This window comes from Macaca thibetana, chromosome 8, assembly GCF_024542745.1.
Source record: "Macaca thibetana thibetana isolate TM-01 chromosome 8, ASM2454274v1, whole genome shotgun sequence".
NCBI classification, from domain to species: Eukaryota; Metazoa; Chordata; class Mammalia; order Primates; family Cercopithecidae; genus Macaca; species Macaca thibetana.
In genome coordinates this window covers 93,831,309-93,848,866 of record NC_065585.1, presented here as the reverse complement: position 1 = coordinate 93,848,866, position 17,558 = coordinate 93,831,309, and positions in this window count along the sequence as shown.

The following is a 17,558-nucleotide window of genomic DNA, read 5'->3' as shown; positions in this document are numbered from 1 at the left end:
TTAAATTGGAAGCATTTATAGTAATTGACTTAAATAAATAAATAACGAACTTCAGTCAATGGCAGCCTCCAGAAAAGTGCTTGTACAACTAGGATACCACCATAGGATCACATCCAAACAAGACAAATACCTCACCATACCCCACCTATAAAGCAAATATCTGGCTATAGCCAATCAGGTGCTTTCTCTAATTTTATTTACCAAGGTCCCCACAGATCGTTTTCAGCCTATAAATGCTCACTGTTCATTCTATTGGAGGAGAGCCATCATTTTGCTGAAATAAACTATTACATTTAGTTCATCTAAGTTTTTATTTTTTTTTAAAGTTCATCTCAGAGACCAACCCCCACCTATTTCTCTGAGCAGGAGATGAGGGTAACCTGCCCATTCATCCCACCAACACCATCTGGTACAGATGTTTCTGTGAGGCAGAACCAGAAGTGCATCTGTCTTCATGGCACTGCAGTGGAACCGGGTGCTCTCTGTGCTTCTATAGTGTAGTGAAGTGGGGGCTGAAACCCCAGTGGGGTCCATTTTATATTGGGGTTAACTGGAGTAGTGTGGGTATTGCCACAAAAGGTTTTCTGTTGTTAAGTCACCTTTTTATCATGGACTTATGCCTGGGGATAACAAGGATTGTCTTGCAACATTTTTGTCTGTGTCTTTTTAGTTCTGGATTGGAAGCTTCCCAGGACCCTGTCCAAGATACTTGGGAAATAATAAGGGAACCTAAGGAACATCTTCAAGTCACAAGGTTACAAGGCAGCCATCCTTCTTCATTCCATCTTTCAGAGTCTTCTTACATTCATACTTTCCTGTTATGTCCAGAGTGTTTTAGATGTAAGTGGGAGTACTTGCGAGGAATGGGGCTAATACATATTAGTAGAACTAACAGAGCTTCACTTTTAGTTTTGAAGAGCTCTCTAATGGCTATTGGTGGCCAGAAATGACAGAGGAAATTCTGCTCTTGCACGAGGGCTCTTACATTCAATGAGTAGGCTATGTCTTGGAGAGGCAGTGGCCAAGTGGTGCCACCTAATCACCAGACACAAAGTAAATGTGACTACTCTACTGGGCATCAAAGCAGAAATCATAACAAAACAGAATAAACCACAAAAATATTTGGTATTTGCTAATGATAATAGTTTTTATGCAATTGAAATAGATGGGCAGTCTATGAAAGCCTAACTTGATGTGATAATGGAAGAGTTCTAAATTTGAAGAAGGGGGCCTTCACTTCAGTCATTACAAAAGGGTCCTGGTCCCTCAGCCAATTCTCGGACTTGATCCAATTCACAACACCAGAGCTCCTTTAAAAAGAGGTAAGGATATTGAGGAAAGACTCTGTATATTGCCAAAAATTTATACCATAAATCAAATGTCACCAAACTTTGTCTGTATAGGAAAAGAAAGTAAATATTTGAGGCATTGTGGGCAAGTACTCAATCCAGCCATTATAACATTAAAGCAGCTGTAAACTATGAGAATGGTTATGTTCAACTGAAATGTTTTTAATTAAAAAAGAAAGTTACTGAGCCAAATTTGGCCTGCACCGGAGGAATCTGAAGCCACATCATGGCAACTATACACTGAGGAAGAGGAAATAGCCAAACTTTTAAATATTAATGGACCAGATGCTAAATTAACATTAATTCCTTGAAATCCAAAATAACACCATAGTACAGTAGTCATCAAAGTGACTCATAGAGGCCAAGCAATTAATGGAATTTTTGTCCCCGATTGATCTCAAAGTGGGTATATTTCAGTACGTTCTATAGTTCCTTCCTAAGTTCTGAAATACATAGTTGAAATAATATATTCAGCAACTAGAAGAAACACACATTGGACCACAGACACGTGAAACAATATTTTAATAGGAAATGTAAGTGCATGCTATGAAAAGGGCTCCTACCTAATTAAATTGTAAATCAAAAGTAATATGGAATTTCAGAGGAAAGCATTACCATTGAGGCCCAGAAAGGTACAGCTGGGAGACTTCTACCATATCACCATTCAACTTGTCTGTTAGGCTTGGGCAGAAGACAGGAGTACCTCAGGAAAGGAAAATGGATTCACATAAACTGAAACAAGGGGTCTCCAATATAGCTGCTATTACAGATGTGATTTTGTGGTGACAGCAAATCAATATATGTATGCCCCAATGAACTGATAAATTTACCCTGTACTTCAGATCAGTAGCCATCAGAAGCAGTTGGTTCAAAGCAACAGATGCAGCATTCCATCTTTGCTATTCTGTCTCAGTTGTATTAACACCTTTTCTAGCCCTGTCCCATCATCAATGCTCAGGAACTGTGATTTTACTCTGTTCTACTGGACATCACACTAACCCACCACATGGATGTTGTCATACTGATGAAAGTAGTAAAATATCCTATGCGTTTTTGTAAGTCACATGAATGTGCCAGAAGTTAGGTAACAAACCTCGCCCAAATTCAGAGACAAACATATAACACCTTGGTAAAAATCTTAGGGCATAATGATGAGGATATATGAAGAAATGTCCTGCAAAGAGGACAGTTGCTGTACCTGCTCCCTCCTTCAAGAAAAAGTGCCATCCTTAGAGGGCCACTTTGGATTCTGGAAACAACATACATCTCATTCCAGTTCATTTAATCCAGAAGGCCATAAGTTTGGGGAAAAGAGGCTCTGTAAAGGCCCCGACTGCTGCTCATGTTGCTGTATAACCCTGGGGTGTTTGAAGTATCTACAGGTAGATAAGGATGCACAATGGAATATTTTATAAGCCTTAGGGGTGATTCATAGTTTAGATCTTTTTGACTTTGGAGCAAGACTGTGCCATAAACTGTAGGTCATTATTTTTCTTTTAAGGAGAAGATTTTTTACTCTATCCAGGGCTCCTAGAACAGAGCCTGAAACAGTTGGTACACAACACAAATTGGCTGAAAGAAGGCATGAACTAGAGTGAAAATGAGTTTTATGTCTATAATTTAATAGGACTAGCAAATAGTACATATATAAATTTACTGAAAAAAATTTTAAGCTAAAGAATGTATAGATTTTATGTTGCTATTATCTTCACTTAGTGCTTTTTATAGACTTTCAAAACCCAAGGGAGTGCCAGCACAGTCCTCAAGAGCATCTTTCTTGTGATGTGCTTTTCATGTAAAAAGGCATTGGGTGGTGCTTAATTCCACTTCTTTCTAATAATACCCATTAATTATTCTAGCAGAGGACTAAGCAAAGATGTTAATGCAGGAAAGACAACATTGTCCATTGAAATCAACTGTTTCAATTGATATTTATCTCATAACATGACACTGACCAAAAGGTTTAATTCTCAAAAATGTCATGATTAATTTTCATTTTTTTTAATTATACTGGCTTCTTTTTATTTTACCACTGTTTTCAGTTACCTTTTACTTATTTCATTGTCTTTAAATAATTAGTCACAAATATAAACTATTATCTCTCTAGTATTGATTATAGATCATATGAAAGTCCTTTTTAACTCTTCTGATTAAACATCCTCATGGAAAACATTGTATGTCATTAGCATTTTGGTATTACTTTGTATCATTGAAAAGCTTGTGCATGGAATCGTGAGGGGCAACTGAATAAGAGTAAGCTGATGTTATTGCTCACTCTCTGGATTTATTATTTTTTTCTTTCCAGCTGGCAGTATCTTACGTACACTGCAACAACCAGATTAAGAACCATTTCTTTATGTTTTACCTGGTGATTTAACTTATTTAAGACATTTCCCTTTCTATAACCTTTTAAAAAATATCATCTTAAGCTAAAAACGTAATAGAACAGTGTGAGGCATAGTGGAGGGCACAAGAGGTAGAATCAGACAAGCTTAGTTTCCTGCTTGCTCACCCCATGACAGCATACAGTTTTTTCATTAGAGTGTCGTACAACCTTGACATTTATAGTACTCTTTTATCATTGATTACTATAAATACGAGGCAAGTTCACTTTTAAAAGGCACTGTGTATTCTTTGTGCTATATACATTTTGTTCCTAACACACAGCTGAATTCCGTAGGTCCTAGTTACTAAATAAACTTCCATTTGTTGATTTTATTTTGAGCTCTTTTGAGCAAACAGAAATAATAGTATCCTGTGGTCAGAGTGAAATAAGGAAAGGAATCTTCACAGCTTGTTCAAATGAGGACCAAAAAAATCACTGTAACAGAATTTATAATACAATTATGTCTTGTTATACCATACCTCATTATGTTGTGGATTCAGAAGTTTTGATCTCCCAGAACTGTAAAGTTTAAATAACGTTCAATCCTAGGCTCTGAATGTAGCCTCCTAATATCTGTACTCTGCTGGGGCTCTCCGGCATTAGTCATAGTGTCCTGGTGGACACATTAAAGTGCAAATTTTCATCAGAGTGGCTGTTAAGAAAGAGATAAAGAAAAGATGAAAGAACCTTTGAAACAGGAAGTTTCTATTGCTCTTCCAGATAAGAGATTGTGCCACAATCCACCAATAAATTGAGTGCCTGCTACAGGAAGGAGTGAATCTTCAAGTAGCAGTATTGGATAACCATTTAAAAACAGTTAACACAAAGACACAGCTTTTTCTCATATGCTTAGCGGTTATGAAAACCAAAGCAGTTAAATAATTTTTTCCATGCCTATATTTAGTGACATTTATAATGTACACTTTACAGACAAATATAGGACTGCTTTCTGCTTTAATTAAGTTCTCAGTAGAGTGAGGAGCGCAGAAAGGAATAAAAATAATAGAGACTGCATAGTGGTATAAATAAGGTATTTATAAGGTATGGTGGCAAGAAAAGTGGCCCAACTTGCCTGAGGATATAGTAGAATAGAAACCATTTAAAATACCATATCAAAGCACAAACATAATACAATCGTACTTCATACCAGATCTTGGAATTATATTCATGTAGTCATCTCTAGCTCTACTATGAATGGCTCTCACCATATGATTTTTTCCTGAAATAAAAATATTTTTCAAATAATTAAAATATTGTCATTTATGCTGATTTTTATTATTAATAGATATATAATATGCTTATAAATAAAAATATTCTGCTCTTGCTAAATCAATATTAATCATTCAAAACAAATAAAAATGCTCCACTCGTTGCCAAAATCCTTTTGGGCTGAAAGATAAAATTTAGGCTAAAGAAGAAAGTAACTTACTGTTCTAGATTGGAGTTAAGTCAGTAAAATAGTATATCCTACTAAACTCACAGGGGATTTCTCCAGAAGTTTTCAAAAGATCTATTCTTGATCTTTCCCTCTGATCCAGTTTGTACTTTGGAATGCAACTTTAGACTTCAATCTAAAGACATCTCTTAAATCGCTGCTCTTCCCAGGCCAACAACAATCCTTGGTAGATAAGCTTTGTTGTCTATTTTCCTTCAGCAGCTTAAATATGTCATCCTGCTGCCTTCTGGTCTCCACGGTTTTAGAAATTTGCTGTTAATCTGACTAAGAGTCCCTGATCCGTGATGAGTGACTTCTCGTTGTGTCTTTCAAAGTTCTCTTTGGATTTTCATATTTTTGCTACAATGCTGTAGTTCTAGAGTTTTTGCAACTTGGAGTTATTCAGGTATCTTTGAGCTATAGATTATCATTTTTCAAATTTGGACATTTCCAGGTATCAATAATTCAAATATACTTTGTTCTCTTTCTCTCTTCTCTCCTCCCAGGACTATGACTATTTGTGTATTAGTATACTTGCTGGTATTCAACAGGTTCCCAAAGCACTGTTTCTTTAATTCATTTTTTCTTTCCGTTTCTCATGATTTTCCTATACTGATTTATCTTCAAGTTCCCTGACTCTTATTCTTTCACCTCCAATCTGATGTTGATCCACTTAGCAGTTAACTTTAAAAGTTTCAGTAATTGTGGTTCTCAATTACAGAACTTCTATTTGGTTCTTATATATTATTTTGATATCTTTATGAATATTCTCTGGTGACACATCATAGTCATTCTTTTATTTATTTCTTTACACATGGTTTTATTTAGTTCTTTGAATTTATTTATAATAACCAATTTAAATATTTTATATAGTAAGTCCAATATTTGAACCTCCTCAGGGACAATTTATATTGGCTGCTATATTTTCTGTCACTTGCAATATATATACACACACATACACACACACATATATATACATTATATATATACACACAAAAACACATATGTGTGGTGATTTCTTCAGATGAATAGACTTGAATTTGATGGTGATTTAATTTAATTTTTAAATGATTTTATGGAATATAAACACATTGATAATATAGACATTTTCAAACCATGAACTGAGAAAATTACTTATTTAGATTTCTTTAATCTACATCACTAACATTTTGCAATTTGATATGTAGAGATTTTGAACACTGCTATGGGCTGAATTTTGTTCCCCAAAGATAATATGTTGAAGTTCTACCCGCCCCCCGCAGTTGATTGAAGTTGAGATAAGTCTTCTAAGGAGGTGTTTAAGGTTGAAAAAAGTCATAAGAGTGTAATCTTTATCCAATAGAACTGGTATCCTTTTTTTTTTTTTTTTTTTTTTTTGAGACAGAGTCTTGCTCTGTCGCCCAGGCTGGGGTGCAGTGGCCGGATCTCAGCTCACTGCAAGCTCCGCCTCCCGGGTTTAGACCATTCTCCTGCCTCAGCCTCCCGAGTAGCTGGGACTACAGGCGCCCGCCACCTCGCCCGGCTAGTTTTTTGTATTTTTTAGTAGAGACGGGGTTTCACCGTGTTAGCCAGGATGGTCTCGATCTCCTGACCTCGTGATCCGCCCGTCTCGGCCTCCCAAAGTGCTGGGATTACAGGCTTGAGCCACCGCGCCCGGCCGAACTGGTATCCTTATAAAAGAGGAAGGAACACTGGATGTCTCTGTCTCGTGAGGACACAGTGAGAAGGTGGATGTCTGCAAGCCAGGACAAAAGCCCTCACCAGAAACCAAACTGATTGGCACCTTGATATGAAAATTCTAACCTCCAGAATTGTGAAATTTCTCAGTTTTAGGTCACCCAGTCTACAAAGTTTTCTTATGGCAGCCTGAACTGAGACCAAAAACCCTTATTGGTGTACCGGGCTAGTGCATCAACTCATTTTAAAGGTTCATCTCAAGTTTCTGTGGGATGAGTCACACACATGATTATGTTATCTGCAAATAATTTCTTTTTTTTTTTTTTTTTTTTTTTTTTTTTTAAGACAGAGTCTCGCTCGTCGCCCAGGCTGGAGTGAATGGCGCTATCTCGGCTCACTGCAAGCTCCGTCTCCCGGGTTCATGCCATTCTCCTGCCTCAGCCTCCCGAGTAGCTGGGGCTACAGGCGCAGTCACCACGCCCGGCTAATTTTTGTATTTTGAGTAGAGACAGGGTTTCACCATGTTGGCCAGGATGTTGTCGATCTCCTGACCTCGTGATCCACCCGCCTCGGCCTCCCAAAGTTCTGGGATTACAGGCATGAGCCGCCTCGCCCGGTCTAGGCCATATATTTTTCTTTCTACTCTGTTTTGTTGGCTAGGTCTCATAGTTTGGTGTATGACAGATAATGTGGATTTCTGTCACATAGGGGAAAATTTGAAAATATTTAATATTTAAATATAATATTTGCTGTAGATTTTTATGTTTCCTTTACAGGAAAAAAATAAATGTTTACAAATATTTATGTAATAAGCCGAATTTGAATTTTACTAAGTACCTTCAGTCTGTTGAGGTGATGCTGTGATTGTTCCTTGTCTCAAATGGGAACCCAACGTAACATTATTGGAAGAGTCTAACATAGCTTTGATTTGTTATGTGTACGTGATACGTAAATAGATAGATCAGTAGATAGATAAATATAGAGATATAAAGATTCAGATACATATAGAAATTGATGAATTGTATGAAATATTCATTTTTTTTTTTTTTTTGTTTTTGAGGTGGAGTCTCGCTCTGTCACCCAGGCTGGAATGCCATGGCACAATCTCAGCTCACTGCAATCTCCACTACCCAGGTTCAAGCAGTGCTCCTGCCTCACCCTCCTGAGTAGCTGGAATTACAGGCACCTGCCACCACGCCCAGCTAATTTTTGTACTTTTTTTTTTTTTGTCTTGACATGTTGGCCAGGCTGGTCTCACTCTCCTGACCTCAGGTGATCCACTGTCCTCGGCCTCCCAACGTGCTGGGATTACAGGCATGAGCCATCATGCCCAGCCAAAATATTCATTCCTTATGTTAATTTTCTTAGCATTTTCTTTAAGATTTTTATATGTATTATCCTGAGACATATTGGCCTATATTTTCTGTCACTTGTAATGTCCTTGCCAATATCAAGATTAAACTGATCAAAAAAATATATGGAATGGAAAGTTTCACCTTTTTCCATTATCTGGAAGACTTATTCTAAGATTGCTTGTTTTTTCTTTTTAAATATTTAAATGATTTACCAATAAAGTCATCTGGGCATGACATTTTTGTTGTTTTGCTGTTGGAATGATTTAATGATGCTGAATTAGTTTAATAGATTTTGGACATTGCATCTTTTAAAATTGATTATTATATTCTCTTTCATTAGTGATATTTGTTACAAATTTGTACATTTAATCCAAAATTTAAACCTTATTAGCCTAAATTGTTCACAATGTTATCTTCTTATTGTACAAATTTTATGTTTTATGTAGTGATGTTATTTTATTATAGACTGATTTCATGAAGCTCTTTTATCTTGACTACTCTGGTTAAGAAAAAAATTTATAATTTTATTATCATACTTACTAAAATAATCCAAACCAATTTATGGACTACATCTTGTTTTTTTATTCATTGTCCCTAGAAGCCTTATTATGAACTACAACTTTCATAATTTGTTTCAAAAAAAACAAAAAAATTGAATAAAATCCTGCAAGCGATGTTACATTTTGAATATTCTCACTAATGATGATCAAAGCATTATAAAACTGAAGACAGAAGTCATTGTACATCATTGTTTTTGGACTTGAAATACTTCTTTCGTCAATATAAAGTTCAACTCAAAAAATAGATTAGACTGCTCCAGAAAACATCTGTAGACTATGTGAAAATAACAGAAGCAAAAGAACAAAAAAGATGTATTGCAACTGAAGGATAAAGTAAAGGAGACTCTTCAGAAGCATTTGACTGTCCTGCAGTTCTGGGTACTGACTCAGTGCCTGCTACAAAAACAAATAGTAAAAAGAATAAAATTAAAATGTCGTAAAGAAATTTCTGGGAGACATGAATTTAACCCTGAAAAAAGTGAAATACAATGTATGAGATGTAACCACCAAATATTATAATGATAAGTACAATGGATGTTACATGTGCACAAATTTACATGTTATCAATTAATGGAAAATCCCATTATGCTATATAAACCTAACTTACACTAAAATCTCCAACTTTATTAATGATTCCACCAACATTTGCCAATATTAACATTGATTTTCTCATGTTTATCTTTAATTTGGAGTGCTGCTCAATAACATATCTATAAGTTTAATATTATGTTAATATTTAGCAAACACTGTGTATAATAAGTAATGATCTAACATATCTCAGAAAGAGGAAGGCAAAATACAGAAGGAACAAAGATGATTCTGAGAAAATGATGGTTGCCTCTTTAAATTTGCCAGCAGTTTCTATATACAGTAAATATTTCTTAAATAGACCAAAGCAATCTTTCCAAGTTTTTGGATATTAATAAATATAATTAATATGGGGAAAATCTTATTAAGAAATATATGTGCTTCACTTACAGAAATCCGAGTAGAAATACAGAAAAACATTCAAGAAAAAATATGTGAAAAAACAGAAACTTAAATTTGAGAGTTATTGACTATTGCAATTTTAATCTCCTCTTTGTACTTAATCATTATATTTGAGATATCTCTATGGCCAATAATCTTGATCACATCCAACTCTAACAAAGCTTACAAGCTAGCCTTGAAAAGATCAAGCTAACCTCAAAAAAGCTTAACTCCCTAGTAAAAAAAACCCAAAACTCTTTAAAGGAAGGAACTAAGTACAAACGCACAACACAAAATACAAAAATCACAAAAACAACGATTCAAATATTTGACTCCAATCTAAAACTTTTTCTGAAATATATATTCATGTAACCCAAAGTTCTTACCCTGATTTCAAAATTCTTAAATTACCAACTCATGAGTGTCATTCATATCACTCTCCCCTGTCCCATGACACTGAAGAATACCTCAACGTTTCCTGGAACTTCCAACATAACAAGTTTATTTCTGTTTTGAAATCTTTAACATTATGATTCCTTTGCCTAGAATGTTCTCTATACAATTCTTTATTCATCCATAAATTAAATATTTGTGAACTACTTCTATATCCCAGGAGCTATTCTAGAAGCTGGGGAGGCAACAGCGATTAAAAGAGGAAAGGGGACCCACCCTCAAGGAATCTATGTCGTAGTTCATAGGAATGATAGTAAACAGGTGAAAATGTATATTAGAAGGTGAGAAATGCTTAAAAAAATAAGATAAGCAAAACAGTGTCCATTAGGCAGTCTGGGCAGTTATAAATGATAAATAAGGAGGTCAGTTGTGGCTATGATAAAGTGCGAGAGACTTGAAAGAAGTGATGGTGTTATACATGAGAATATCTCGGGAAAACAGAATTTTAGGTAGTGGTAAATAAAAGGAAATGAGACAAAAATGTGCTTGACTTATTTAAAGAACAGCAGTAAATGGAGTGTCTGAAGTAGAGAGAACAATGAAGAAGGAAAGATAATGACATACAATTAGAAGTGTATTTATTACTTAAAACTAAATGGTAAGCCTTTGGAGTTGGAGAAGTTTTGTGTAAAAAATTGCTATGGGCTGAATTGTTCCCCCGAACCCCCCAACAACCCCCAAGTTCTTAGGTCAAATCTCTAACTCCCAATATGATGCAATTAGGAGATGGGGCCTTTGGGAGGTAATCAGAGTTAGATGATATCACAAGAGTGAGTTTTTCTTTTTTCTTTTCTCTTTTTTTTTTTTTTTTAAGATGGAGTCTCCCTCTGTCACCAGGCTAGAGTGCAGTGGGGCGATCTTGGCTCACTGCAACCTCTGTCTCCCGGGTTCAAGTGATTATTCTGCCTCAGCCTCCCGAATAGCTGGGATTACAGGCTCACACTACAATGACCAACTAATTTTTGTATTTTCCGTGGAGACGGGGTTTCACCATGTTGGCCAGGATGGTCTCGATCTCTTGACCTCGTCTACCCACCTCGGCCTCCCAAAGTGCAGGCATTACAGGCATGAGCCACCACGCCTGGCCAAGGGTGAGGCTCTTATCATAGAATTAATATCTTCATGAGAAAAGAAAGAGAGAAACATATCACTCCTTCTCTGCCATGTAGGGACACAGCATGAAGGTGGCTGTCTGCAAGCTGAGAGGTCTCATCGGGAACAAAATCAGCTGCCACCTTGATCTTGGACTTCCCACCCTCTAGAATTATTTTTAAAAATGTTTATTTTCTGAGCTTCCCAGTTTATAACATTCTGTTATAGCATCCCCAGCATGATAATGCAGAAGTGTTATGAATATAATTTCTGTCTTAAAAGGAATATTCTGACTGCTGAGTAGAGAAAACAGTCTATGAGAGCTAAACTAGAGTCTTTTCCAATAATGCAACCTAGGAATGTTTGTGGTTTGTGCTGCATTAGTAGTGATGAAGACAATGAAATATATTTGGATGTTATTTCCTCTGAAATGCCTGAGATGTATAGAACAGAAAAAATGAGGATGATTAAGAATGACGAAAGAGACAAAAACTTAAAAATTCTCAGAGCTCTCACAATGTGGGAAGAGGTTCAAGCTATAAAAAGCTAGGATGGGGAGTGCTGATTAATCAACCAAGGTATTCAGTGGAATACCCAAATGTGTCATATATAAACGGTAGGGCCAAACTATCACTACAATATGTGCTAATTCATGCCAACTCCAACAAAACTTAAAACAGCTTTGAATGGATCAACCTGACCTGAAAGTAATTTAACACCTCAGTACTAAAATCCCAACACTATTTAAAGAATGAAAGCAGAATTTGAATGCACAATTATGTAACAATGATGATTTCTAGCATTTAATCAAAACTGCTAGACATTCAAAAGGAGAAAATGTGACTCAAAATTGTGACAAAAAAAATAGTCATAGGAACATACAAATTACGAAAAGGGTAGACTTAGTAGAGGACTTTCACATATCTGTTACTAATGTGCCCAGTGGTCAAAGATTAAAAAAAAAAAATAGGAATATCAAGAAGACAAAATGGATGACATAATAAAGCAAAGAGATCTTTCTAGAGATTAAAAATAGTATCTGAGTTTAAGTTAATTAGGTGAGTCTTAGCAATGCAATAGACAGGGCAAAATAAAACTTCTGTGAATGACAATAGATAACAATAAAAACAGGTCGACCTAAATCACAGTGAAGAAAAAAATCACTGAAAAAAAAGAATAAGCAGAGCCCCAATGGATTGTAGAAATGTATAAAGGCTAGCATATGTGTAATTGGATTTTCAGGAAGTATAATAGAGTTGAGGTGAGGAAATATCCATAACAAATGTTTGAAAAGAGAATGGCTAAAAATATTCCAAATCTATGAAAACCACAGGCTCAGAGAGCCAGAATTATTAACCAATCGGTACAAACTTAAACAAATAAAACCACAGAAAGCCACAGTATAATCAAATTGTTCAAATAGCTATAGAGAGAAAAACCTTAAAAGTAGCTAGAAGAGGAAAATCATTTCAAAAAGCTATAATCAAGAATTTATAAAAGTCTAAATGCATTTGCTTGTATCTTCAAAATGTGTGAAGAAAAACATTGAATGAGTCAGACACATTCACAAACATAGTTGGAGATTTTAACATTCTTTTCTCATTAATTGGTAGAACAACTACACAGGAAAATCATAAGAAACTTGTTCTAATTAAGTTTTCTATTTAACACTCAATCCAGCAACAACATACATATGACTCTCCACACATTGCATTTCCCAAGATGGACTATACACTGAGCCATAAAACATTTTTAAATAAAAACAAATAATTTAAATTATGCTTTGTACATTCTCTTAAAACAAAGGTAATAAAGCATTAACCAACAGATATTTGGAAAACCACCAAATATTTAAAAATTTAACAATATGTTTTTGTTTTTATATAACACATGGGTAAAAGAAGAAATCACAAACAAAATTTGAAAATATTTTGAACTAAAAAAAATAAAAACTACAAGATATCAAATAATGTGGTGTAGTAAAACAATGATTATAGGGAAATTTAAATGTTTATATCAAAAAAGAGGAAAGGTCAGGCTGGTTGCAGTGGCTCACACCTCTAATCCCAGCACTTTGGGAGGCCGAGGCAGGTGGATCACAAGGTCAGGAGATCGAGACCATCCTGGCTAATACGGTGAAACCCCGTCTCTACTAAAAATACAAAAAATAAAATTAGCCGGGCGTGGTGGCGGACGCCTGTAGTCCCAACTAATCGGGAGGCTGAGGCAGCAGAATGGCGTGAACCCAGGTGACAGAGCTTGCAGTGAGCCGAGATCGCGCCACTGCACTCCAGCCTGGGCGACAAAGCAAGATTCTGTCTCAAAAAGAAAAAAGGAGGAAAGGTCAAAAGCCAATGAACGTAATTTTCCACCTCAAAGGCTATATTTTTAAAAGAAATATAATTAAACAAAGCAAGTATTTAAAAAAACAGCAAAAATCAGTAAAAAATATTACAAAAATATAAAAGAAACCCATAATTATACGAAATGCTGTGTGTGTTTGCATGTGTGTGTTTTTAAGAAATAAAATGTATGTGCTGCTAGGTAGACTGCACAAATAATTACCAATATAAGAAATTAAGCAAAGAACGTAGTGATGCTATAAAACTTAAAGATTAAGAAAAGAAAATAATTTTAAATAATAAAACCAACAACAGATTATTCCTCCAATTCAAAATCTTCCTTATCAACATAAAATAATAATCCTTAACCGAATTTTAACAACTTGAATCCAGTGATGTATTAAAAGGGTAAAACACCATGACCCTTTGGGGTTTACTTTACCAACACAAGTCTGGTTTAATGTTCAAGATTTCTGACTGTAATTTACTATGTTAACAAATTTGTTTAAGTGAATAATAATGTCAGGAAATGCATGCAAGTCATTTGGCAAAACTTCAACACCGATTTGTGATCAAACTCTGCAAACTAAAAGTAAAAGAGAACTTTCTCAATCTGATAGAGAGCATCTAAGGAAAACCTACAATAAACATGATATTTAATGGTAAAACAGTGCTAAATGGGGTGATATTATTTGGATCTGTGTCCTGAACCAAATCTCATGTGGAATTCTAATCCCCATGGTTGGAGGTGGGGCCTGGTGGGAGGTGATTGATCATAGGGGTGATTGATCATGGAGTATATTTCTCATGAAGGGTTTAGCAACATCCCCTTGGTACTTTCCTCATGATTTTGAGTGAGTTCTTGGGATACCTGGTTGTTTAAGTGTATAGCACCTGCCATTCACTCTCTTGCTCCTGCTCCAGCCATGTGAAGTGTCTGTTCTTCCTTAGCCTTCCACCATACTTATACGTTTTCTGAGGCCTTCCCAGAAGCTAGCAGATGCCAGCATCATGCTTCATGATTCCTGTACAGTCTGCAGAGCTATGAGCCAATTAAACCTCTTGTCTTTATAAATTATCCAGTCTCTGGTATTTGCTCATAGGAATATGAGAATGGATTAACACAGTGGGGAGCAAGACAAAGGACATTATTCTTTTTATTTAGCAACTGTGCTGGAAAGCATGGCAAATGCAATGAGACATTAAAAGAAAAAAAGTCATTCCCCCCAAATAAATCTAAATAGATCTTTATTTACAGATAGTATTATGTATCTAGGATATACTAGAAATTCCACACACACAAAAAAATGGTTCTAGAACTAATAAATGAGAAAAGTCCTAACATATGAGGTTATTATGCAGAAAATAATTATATTTCTATAAAATAGCAACAAAAATTAGAAACCAAAATTTTAAAAGTATCATTTATAATAGAAGCCTAAAACATGAAAACTTGAATTTAATAAAGTAGGTAGAAAAATTTAAAAATGTGCAATTGAAATCTTAAAAAGCACTTCTGAAAGAAACTTAAAATTACCTATATAAACAGGTGGATTATGACCTATTGAGATTGGAAATTCACTATTGTCAGGGTATACATTTTCCCCAAATTGGTGTATAGATTCCATGTAATTCCAGTAAAAATTCCAGAAGTACTTTTTGTAGGAACTAACATTTTGAGTGTAAAATTTATATAAATAAGCAAGACATAGAGAATTTGAAAAATTTTGAAACAGCACAGAAATTTTGGAGGACATACACTATTTTATTTCAAGACTTACTATAAAGCTACAACTGTCAAGACAATTTGGTGTGGGAGTAAGTACACTGTTCAATGGGACCAAACAGAAAATCCAGCAATAATAATTGTGTGTGTGGTTAAACATCTTTTTGATAAAAGTGCCAGGGGAATTATGAAGAGAATTTGTTTTAACAGATTGTCCTGGAACAACTGAATACCTATTTAGTAAGAAAAAGATCTATAAAATTTCAGCACCATATCCAAAAGACAAACTTTAAAAATATCCTACACTTAACTTGAAATCAAAGTTATAGAACTTTTAGAAATAAAAAGTACAGAGAAAAATGCTTGAAAACCTGTCTAAGGTAAGCATTTTTTGGATAGCATGAATAATACTTAAAATATTAAAAGAACAGATACCTCACACAAACACACACACATATTTATATATCATTTTATATATTATACAAATTTTATTCTTTGGTGCTTACTGAGAAATAATAATTACAAAAAGTATACCCATACAAAATTTGTACATGTATTTTATTTTGTCTGTTTTTATAAAGCAAAATGTTAAAAACAACTCAAATATCTATCAAGGGGCTAATAAATAAGCACATGTAATAAATCTGCACACTATAACACTACTCAGAAATAAAAAGAAATAAACTATGATAGCCACAGTACATTGATTAAATCTCAAAAACATTATATAAGAAAAAATAACCAACATAAAAATAATATATACTTTATTATTGTGTTTATACAAAAATTTAGTAAAGACAAATTGATAATTACAGAAAGGTGATCAGTGATTTCCAGGAACTTTTCACATGAAGGGAGATCATAGTCAAAGGAAGCATAATTAAACTGTATATGGGATAGAAATGGCCTAATATTTATGGTGGAATGCTTAGGTATATATATTTATTAAACTTACTGAACTATGCACTAAAACTGGAGGTACTGTATCTTAAAGCATACTTAAAGTATAATTCAAAAAAGTTTATTTTTAAAACAAAAACAAAATCAAATAAACCTTTTTAGTTTAAACTTTTAGGCCGGGCGCGGTGGCTCACGCCTGTAATCCCAGCACTTTGGGAGGCCGAGGCGGGCGGATCACAAGGTCAGGAGATCGAGACCACGGTGAAACCCCGTCTCTACTAAAAATACAAAAAATTAGCCGGGCGCGGTTGTGGGCGCCTGTAGTCCCAGCTACTCGGGAGGCTGAGGCAGGAGAATGGCATGAACCCGGGAGGCGGAGCTTGCAGTGAGCCGAGATCGCGCCACTGCACTCCAGCCTGGGCTGGGCGACAGAGCGAGACTCCGTCTCAAAAAAAAAAAAAAAAAAACAAACAAAAAAAAACTTTTAAACATCATTTTCCAAACTTAATTGAATATGAATTTTAAACCTTAAATATTTTTATGATTAATTTTTTATTTAGGACATATACCAATATCTTGAGAGAAAAATACTATGAAAGTATGAGATTATAAAATGTTAAAGTAATATACTTACAAAGTCCAGAAATATATTATCCATAAGAGTGACAGGGTAGACCAAACCCTGGAAAACAGAGAAGTACATGAAGATATGTCATTTAGTGTTGCCAGACTTTCCAGTTTTTTAAAAAGAAAAGCTATAGTCCACATTTTAAGTGAATATTTCTAATTATTCAGTGATTGATAAGTAAGTGCATTTTGTAATATTTCTTTTGTTCTTAGTCTTTATCTGAGATGCTGTGAGCATTGATATCCTTGCAGTGTAACCACAGTTCTTCAATTACTGCTCTCCTGCTTTGCTGCAATTCTCTGTTTATTTCATTGCTTATTCTCTAAATAAGCCAAGCTTATTCTGACTCTAAAAATTTTCACTTTTTTTTTCTTTTTCCTGAACATTCTGAATCTACATCTTCATATGACCAGTTTGTTCGTGTTCTTCAGGCATCTGTTCAGATGCTTCTTCCGCAAACTGCAAAATAGTATTAGTTCACAATTAACATCTTTGTTTTATCTCCATTGTAAAGCACAGGAAGATACAGAGGATTACAGCATACTAGAATAGAAGTTCAAGTGCGGAAACCTCACTGTAAGCAGTGCTAAAGTAGAAAAACTTAAACTTTAATAGACAAATTGCTAGAGGCTCAATGTAGTCAAGTTTGAAAGATAAAAGCTCTAAGAGGCCTAGTTTGTTATGAG